Source organism: Coenobita brevimanus, chromosome 113 (genome assembly GCF_032717465.1).
Source record: "Coenobita brevimanus isolate Jiangsu-jjx chromosome 113, ASM3271746v2, whole genome shotgun sequence".
Taxonomy (NCBI): Eukaryota; Metazoa; Arthropoda; class Malacostraca; order Decapoda; family Coenobitidae; genus Coenobita; species Coenobita brevimanus.
The window spans coordinates 21200438-21209469 of NC_137066.1; the positions used below are offsets into that span (position 1 = coordinate 21200438).

The 9032-nt window shown below is 40.7% G+C and overlaps 1 pseudogene across 1 annotated transcript; it reads right to left on the reverse strand.

Moving 5' to 3' along the window:
* Positions 1-2300: 2300 nt before the first annotated feature.
* Positions 2301-8271, reverse strand: LOC145418292 (cytochrome c pseudogene; annotated as a pseudogene). Its single transcript, XR_013900674.1, has 2 exons — positions 8207-8271; positions 2301-3393 (listed from the first exon to the last, which is right to left on the reverse strand). The product of XR_013900674.1 is annotated as a cytochrome c pseudogene (transcript).
* Positions 8272-9032: the final 761 nt, after the last annotated feature.

Consider the following 9032-nt stretch of genomic DNA (forward strand, 5'->3'; position numbering starts at 1 on the left):
TCTTCCCTACATTCACCTTTAGATTCCTTTTCTTACACACTCTTCCAAACTCATCCACCAAGCCTTGCAGCTCCCCTTCTTCTTCACTTAACAACACAGTATCATCTGCAAACAGCAGTACAGGGAGTTTCCAAACACTACCCTCTCTCACCAGGGCCACTCCAACATCCACTACCCTACCTTGTACCTCTTTTATTACCCCATCCATGTACAGATTGAACAACCATGGAGACATGACACATCCCTGTTTCAACCCAACCTTCATATAGAAAAATTCACTCAGTTCACTATCCACACGCACTGCAGCCTTAGCACCCTCATACATACTCTTCACAGCATTCAACAACTTCCCATCTACTCCATATATTCTTAATACTTTCCACAATCCCTGTCATATGCTGTCTCCAAATCCATGAAGGCCGCATACAACCTCATTCCCTTCTCTAGAAACTTTCTTACAAAGATCTAAGAATGAATATCTGATCTACACATTAGTAAATATTAGGAGAATTATTCTGAGATAGTTTGGCCCCGTGGAGAGGATGGATAGTGAGACTGAAGAGGAGTGAGTTTATGTGAGTGAGGTGGAGAGGGAGACCAAGGATGACATGGAGAGGTAAATGATCTGCCGGTTAACTCAGGTATCCTTTCTTGCTAACAGATTATTATTTTCAGATGAGAAGTATCCAGAGAAATATAACCCCCTGGAACTCAATGGATATGTATATAATAAGCAAACTCCCCCCCCACACACACACACAGTACTTGTATTAGGTAAGTTAGTACCTCAGTTTACTTAAACATTCCTTCATTCTTTTCTTTTATATGATTTTGACTTTTTAACATTTATCTAGCCACGCATAATGTCTGCATTTGCATTTACATTACAAGGGGCCCACACAGTTGCTCTCCAACTTGTGAATATAACTGATTCTGCGAATTTGTAACCTGGAAAGTCTACAACAGACCATTGTTGTATCAACTGTAACACTTAGTTGTTGCTTGACTCTGCTCCACCTGATCAAGCAGACCTGTTGACTGCAGGTAAGCAGCTGCCCCTATGAAGCTGTCCCATAGGTTCCCCACACCGTTTATGTTGTGTGCTCATCTTAGTGAGGCATGTGTTGTGCAGTGGCCCATTATGTGTCACATTGAGTGGGGATATTCTGCAAGCAGGGCGCGAGTCATCTGTGATTCCATCCTACCCAGATCTAAGCTGGTAACGTTAGCGGGCTGGGTGACGTCCTGATCTAAGCCTAGCTGGTGAACTCATTCTGAGGATGTCTCTGTGTGGATGTCAGGAGGGAGCTCAATAAATTTTTATTATTAGTAGCATTCTCCCTGTGTCTTAGGTAAAGTATACAGTAATGTCTGTGTAATGTCAGTGTGAAAGTACTTTGACAGATGCTTCACATATAAAGTTCTAGTCTCTGAAAGTTCATCATTCCAGAGGTCTTAAGTAGGGGAGCAACTGTATATCATAATGCTTTAGAATGATTAATGTTTTGTGTAGTAAAGGGTGGTGCTGGAGAGAGATGCCTTCATGTGGTGGCAATGATATACCAAGGCAGCTTCACTACCTGGTCATACAAGTGGCCCTCAACTCGCCCCCTATCCCACAAAAGAAGGATGGTTGGCTGAAGCAGAAGAGCCAGCAGTCCAGTGGGTTTACATTTCAGATGAACCTTGGGCTACAACAACTACTACACTCTTACTACCACTACTACTACTACTAGTACATTTTTAAAGATGTACTACATGTTTAAGGAACGTGTACAGTTGTATGCAAGTTCTTTTTCTCTGACATGCATTTTGGCGATTGTGACAGGACCCTAATTGAGTTACTCTTCCATCAGTGGTTAGTTACAACAAAGCTTCCATCCTTAATCCCATAAAATCTGGCCACAAATCAGCTCTTTCCTGTCGCCTACCATTTGGCTGCCTTCTTCCCAGCCTGACACCCCTCTCTCTCTCTCTCATATCTCCACTCCATCTCTCCTCATCCTTGGTCTCCCCCTTCCCCTTCCTTCTCTCTCACATACACTCTCCTAGCCAGTCTTCCACCTCACCCATGTACTTCTAGCCAGAGTATCATCCATCCTCGCATAATAATCTTGTACATTGATTTTTAACACACACGCAATGCATAATACACCCATTACTGGCTGTGGAAAGAGCCTCTACTTGTTCATAGTGATTATCAGAAATGAAAGTTATATTTCCATGCACAATTTGCAGTCCTGTATTACATTATTAAAGGTAACAGAAACAAGAGCTGTTAAATCAAGAGATGTATTACATTGAAAAATAATAAAAGTAATGGAATGACTCTCTCTCCAGTCATACAGGTTACTATGTTTTAATGCACATCTCGGCCAGTACATTCACAGGGGAATAAATTACGACCTGCCGGAAAGTAAACGAACGTATCATCTGCGTGACACTTGCAGATGCGGTATGTACATTTGTACAGTAATTACTTCTTGGCCAACATGGAGTAGAAGCAATGAGTAGGGGCTAAATTCTATGTGGCATGGGAGGCTTCTTGGCAAATCTTCCTTAGTGATTTATTCTACATATTACACTTTTACAGTCAACCATTTTTCACAGCTTTGACTTTCCTGGGTTTGGTTATTTATTGATGAGTAAACCATCAACTGCTGGTTTCAGGCGAACAGTAAGATTATTGTTAAACATTTAGTTAAAATACCTAATACGCTTAAATCAAGTACAATCTAATATCAGGTGATGTATTGGCGATTTACTTAAGGGTTTTAGGCAACAGTAAAAAAATAAAAATGGCTGTTGGGGCCTTTTATGAGTTTTTTTCCCCGGATTTTCACTGATTGTGTGCGTCTCTTCCCTCACACTCACCAAAAACAATGGATGGCATGCTGGTGTATGGTACAGGTATGTTATTTCTACTGCATGATTTTAATATCGAAATCTGTTGCATCGGTAACATACAAGAGGTATAAAATGCAGAATAAACAGCTATGGAAGACGCATTAAGAAATCTCCCTAGCCACTCAGAATACAACCCAACAAGATCCACATCAGATGACAAGATTTACTTAGTAGAGTCCACTAAATAAGCTATCAGGTCCTGGCGTTCCTTCTTCTTCTTAAGCCCGGCAAACACCATCTTCGTCCCAGGGATGTATTTCTTGGGGTTGGTGAGGTAGACGTCTAGGGTGTCCTCCCCCCACGTGATGCCCTTGGATTTATTAGCATCGGTGTACACGTAGCCGGCGGCCTGTCCGGTCTGGCGGCCGATGAGTCCGTGGAGGTTGGGTCCTGTTTTGTGTTTGCCGCCTGCCTCAACGGTGTGGCACTGAGCGCACCTCTGCACGAAGATCTTCTTGCCCTTCTCTACGTCACCCATGGTTGATTCTGTGGGGTATAAACCAGATGTTATATATATTCAACTGGGGTCATGAGATTTGACTGTCATACCTAGCTATGCAAACACACAGTACACTACATACAAGCAGCCAGTGCCGCCACATAAAGGAATCCCTCTCGAGCAATATTATAATACAGTACATCATTATAAGTATGGGGTATGTTCTAAAAAACCATACCTTCTTACATACAATTGTCACTGTAAATCAAGGGAATCTACAGGCAGGAAATGCAACTGTTATTGGAATTTTTTGTATGATGTACTGTACTTACATTAAAACCATTCAGCATTCATGAATTAATTGTTAATACAGTACATGGAGCATGTTAGTGAATTTAAGCACTGAGGTAGTGTGATGAGTATGGATTGAAATTTAGAGGATGAAGTGCTTGAAAGGATACACCAGGGTAGAAAGGATGCTGGTTCACTGAAAATGGTGATAAGGAATACAGTAGTAAGCATGAAAGTACAAATGTCACTTCATGGCAGCGGTGTAATCCCCACTCTACTGTACTGAAAGCTCGGACCTCCTGTTGTAGGGGCACAAGACACGAGTGACAGCAGTGGACATGAGTTATCTAAGGAGCATGTCAAGTGGGGTTGGTGGAGGATTAGTGCCCCTCCCTGTAAAACAATTAACTCTAAGCCCTGGGCCACCCCGTTTGGGATACATGGCATCTGGCGATGGATGGATGTGGAATTACATACAGAGACAAACAGACAAACGAGAAAGTGAAGGAGCACTGTGGTGTTGAAGTGCTTGAAAGCATTAGGAGAAATACTCAAGAGACATTTTGGCCATGTGGAGAGGAAGAAGAATAAGAGACTGACTAGAAGAGTTTACGTGAGTGAGGTGGATGCGATGGAAGGATGGGGTAGAAAGATGTACGAGAGGGATGTGTAGGCTGAACCTGATGGCAAATGACAGGGAGGCAATTTGTATATGGCCACCACTTACAGGCTTAAGGCATTTGGCTATTGATACACAGACAGACAGATACATGATACAGGGCTTCAAACAAGCATGTAAAAGGGGCAGTGAGTGTGAAAAAAGTGTGCAACCATGGCCATACATAAAGGGTGGCCTCGGGCAGGGGAGTTACATGGGGATCTCCAGCATAACTTGTGATTTTCATGTCTGACAAAAAAATACCAGTGGCTTTCTATACAACAGTCCAGGTTTTTACATATTTTCACTTAACTGTGTTGTTATGCAAAAGAATAAAACCAAAACATATTAAAACATCTTTCATTAATATTGCAATATTAACCAAATTTGAGGGCCTCCTTTGTGAGGGGACCATGAGCAAGTGCCCAATTTGCCCATCCCTAAAGCCACCACTGGTGTGCATGGTGATTTCAAGAGCATAAAGCATTTGTAGAATGTCTGAGAGGAGCCCAGTGTATCTGCAGTGTCTGAATACCCAGTGTTTCTGTGTGGTGTGTTCTTACCTATCTAATTGTTCTTACCTAATTGTATCTTAACAGGAATGAGTCCAGCTCGTACTGTCCCGTGTCTTAAACCATATTTATCGTACATATCCTTAAATTTGTGAATTGTTTTGGCACACACTATTTCATTCGGTAGTACATTCCATTGATCAATTGCTCTGTTTTGGAAACTGAATTTCCTTACGTCTTTATCACCTCTCTTCTTATGCAGTTTTTTGCAGTGTCCTCTTGCTGATGCTTCTCCATATGTTAAGTAATCATTTATGTCTATTTTCTCCTTGTGTAGTTACATGTTGGAGTATGCTAAATGTTTGTGCACGTTGTAAAACTCAGAGAACTGAATGTCTTAGAGGATAAATGTGTGTGTTTAATTTTAAGGTCTAGTGTGCATAGACTGATTTTAGAACATGATAAGTTGCTAGTCTCTGTGTGTTTAATGCAAGGGTGGGGACAGTTGGTACTATAGTTCTTTCACATTAACTTGGCCTAAATTTTCGTACTTTTGGAGCTTATTTCACATAGCTCTGTGACAGAAAAAGGCAGTGCTACAGCTCTGCATTCTTTCCATAGCACTTATTTGTGACTAGCATCATATTCTCATGTTAATCTACTGCAGAGGTCGGGGAACAGGGGTAAATTAACCTAAATGGGGTACATCTCAAAGTTTTGGGGGCAATGCATCCAGTATGTGACATAATGCGTTCGGTATATTACTGATTTCTCACGTAAATGATGTAAGTTTTAGTGAACCGTTATTTATTATCCATCTCATCCTTCGCGTTTTATTTACACCATTCATCCCCTCACCTTCATTCATATTTTCACACCTAGTGTATTCCATTCTCTCATGGTTATTTATACATTTCCACCTACGTATCCATCTTCATCCTTTCATCTTCCATTGCCGCATTAACAGGATGTAAAACCATGAGCTACGTGTCATGATATTTGTTGCTTAGCTGCCACACTATTGAGACGTGTACACAGCCGTGGCATTTTTTTTTTTCTTGTTTACTTTGAAGTCAGGGAATACTTTCATTTAACTCGAATAATGTTTTGGGTAATAAAAGTTCCCAAACCATTGATCTGTTGCTATAATTCAGCATTCAGGATGGAGAATGCCAGTTTTACACATGTTAAATTGGAGAATAATCAAACCTAACCTGTGTTCTCTGTAACTAACTTTACATAACCTATTTGCAGGAGTATGATGTGCATCTACAGGAAACACAAGCTCGAAATTTGGCCACAAGTCTCCAGCAAAAAAAATATCCATTTCTAAAGGCTTGCATCATGTAGGTAAGCATTATCAGTATTGCCTTTACTTGTTTATAAATACACTGTTAATGCCAGGTGGTAAGTATACATGTACAATACGTTTTACATAGATATCATACCGTACATATGTATATATTTAAATTTCGAGACGTTAAACTGAGAACGCCACGCTAAGGGGCATGATTCATCGGTTAATATCCTTTATGAATATAACGCATGGTGTGCCGAGACGAGTGGTCCACCATTACGTAACCCTGAAACGTTTTTTGTAATCAGTCGTGTTTTAGCCCTTTATTAATGATTAAATAATTACGGTATATTCTTTATTCATTATCTCATTTTCTTTTTTATTCGCTTTAGAGCACTATTGACGGGGTTGGGTTTTGCCATCAATAAACTTGGAATTTAACACTACGTTACGTAACATTACAGTGACGCCATTCTCACCTTTTGGTTGATTTTTAACTCATACACACGCTAGTCTCAGTGAAAAGGTAAGCTCATGTAACTGAGAGAGAGAGAGAGAGAGAGAGAGAGAGAGAGAGAGAGAGAGAGAGAGAGAGAGATTCAAAGAGCGCAAGCTGCCTCCTTTCAGCGATTTATTTTGCCTTTAATGCCTTCCTATGCTGGCTTGTTACTGATGCAAAGTATTTATATTACAAAATATATAATTCTAAGGTGTAATGTCCAACATAAACTGCTTAGGAAGTGCTATTAAGCCTTCCACGGCAGCTCCCCTCCCCCCTCCCCCATGCACATTTTGAACTGCATCAAAATAATATACCATAATTCCATTACTGGTGTGGAGGGACGCCTTCCCGTGATGGTACCGATACAGACGGGCGGATCCACTGGCCGGCTATACAAACGTCCCTTGATTTAAATCCTCCCTAACCCCCGAAAGGAGAGTATACTACTACACGGATATAAGCATTATGTTGGACACTTAGATATTCAATAGCCATATCAAGGACGCGCCTAGAATATTCAAGGGCAAATCACTTTCACTTTGATGCCGGGGACGCCTTCACGTGGTGGCACCGACATAACCGGGCGGGACTACTGCCTGGTTAAACTCCCTATCCCCTGAAGGGCAGATGGTGTAATGCCAGTTAGCTTCAGCCTGCAGTTCACTGGGTTCATATTTCACATGAACCTGGGGCTACAGCTACTACTACTGTTCACTTTCACTTTCATATTCTGCCAGGTTAGGGATTTTCTGGGTGGCATGGGAGGATTCGGAGCACCTCTTCCTTAGCGATTTATTTTGTATACACCTTAATATGATCTTGAATGGTATTTATTTTGTATACACCTTAATATTATCTTAAATGGTATTTATATCTTTTTAAATATCGACAGGTTGCATCAATAACATACTAGAAGACAGCGATGTAAGATGTAGAATAAGTCGCTTAGGTGGTGGTGTTACGAAAGATCCAGAGCACTGCGAAGGCGTCCCCTTTCAGCACCAAACCTCAAGGTAATTGTAATACAAAATAACAGTATTATTTTTGCTGGATTCTGTTATTCCAACGGTGCCATTATTTAGCGACGTTTAAAGTTTGCGTAGCACCTTTCTGTATTGATCCTTGCTATGCGCATACTTATATACAGTAAATTTAATCAGAATAATACCAGAAGATGCTTAATATTGCAGATTACAGGATTAATCACACATTTCTTCGAGTTCCATTCTTGCACAACACCCAACACCTTCCTAGAATTCATTTTATTACGTAACCTACCAGCAACTCACATTTATATATGTTTTCCGTATACTAAACAACTTTTCAGTTCAGTATTCATACACGTGATGATATAAATCTTTACAAAATGGCCCACATGCTTTATTGATTTTCGGTACGCAGCCTTTGCCGGCCAAAACCAGCTGACACGATTTCGTCATAGCCACCTTGCATCCACACCAACCATTTTCCCGCTCAATTAATTTACCTTTTCCGACTTTTCCGTGCTAAATATCGCGTGTAACTCCTGACGTACCGCTTCTGCTATACTTTAAGATTCAAAATATTACTAGTTTCATATAATTTTCAGGCAAATACTCACATATTTAGGTTTAAACGCACTGACGGTCAACGCTCGATGAACTCCACGGTGGAAAGGGACGAGTGTGTCTGGCTAAGTTGCCAGTATAGTGGTTTTATAGCGAGATCTCGGACATATATTACTATTTTTAAGCCATTTTAGCCAACTTTAGGCAGTGTCATACTGATTTGATCTTAGTTCCTAATGGTTCTCATGGGGTGTAATTGTTTTCCGGCTTTCTAGCACTTTTTTTTAGAGCAAATTTAGCGACCTGTCAGTTTTGTTTGGCAACTGTAGGGAGGAGGTTGTAGCAGCGTTGCCAGGTCCAAATTTCACTCAACTAGCCAGGATGTTATCAGTTACAAATATCCCCCAATAACTGCTACAAAATTGGCTGTAATCTCCGGGATATTACTAAAAATTTGTATGAATCTCGGGGATAGAGAGAGATTTCTTGCCGCTAACGATATATAGTTCCGCTACATGAGAATTAATAGCCCTAAATGTAGCGGAAAAAGTGCTAAAATGGCTACTCAGATGCTGCAGGGAGAAGTTTTGTTACTCGGATTCTGATTGGTCCAGGCCGGTGATGGAGGGAAAGTTAACGTGGCCCTGATTGGCCTAATCTTCCAGTGAAAACCTGGAGCAAAGGGGAATGCGTCTGTTGCGTAAACTTTTATCTACATTCTACATTCATTATACGAAATCATAGCATGGCGAATATCTTGAAATATATCCAGTGAAAAATCCAACTAACTAATTATTTAATAAACTGTAAATACATATGCTTTTAATCGGCCTAAGCCTCCAGTGAAAACCTGGATCAAAGCGGAATTAGCTATCGCAT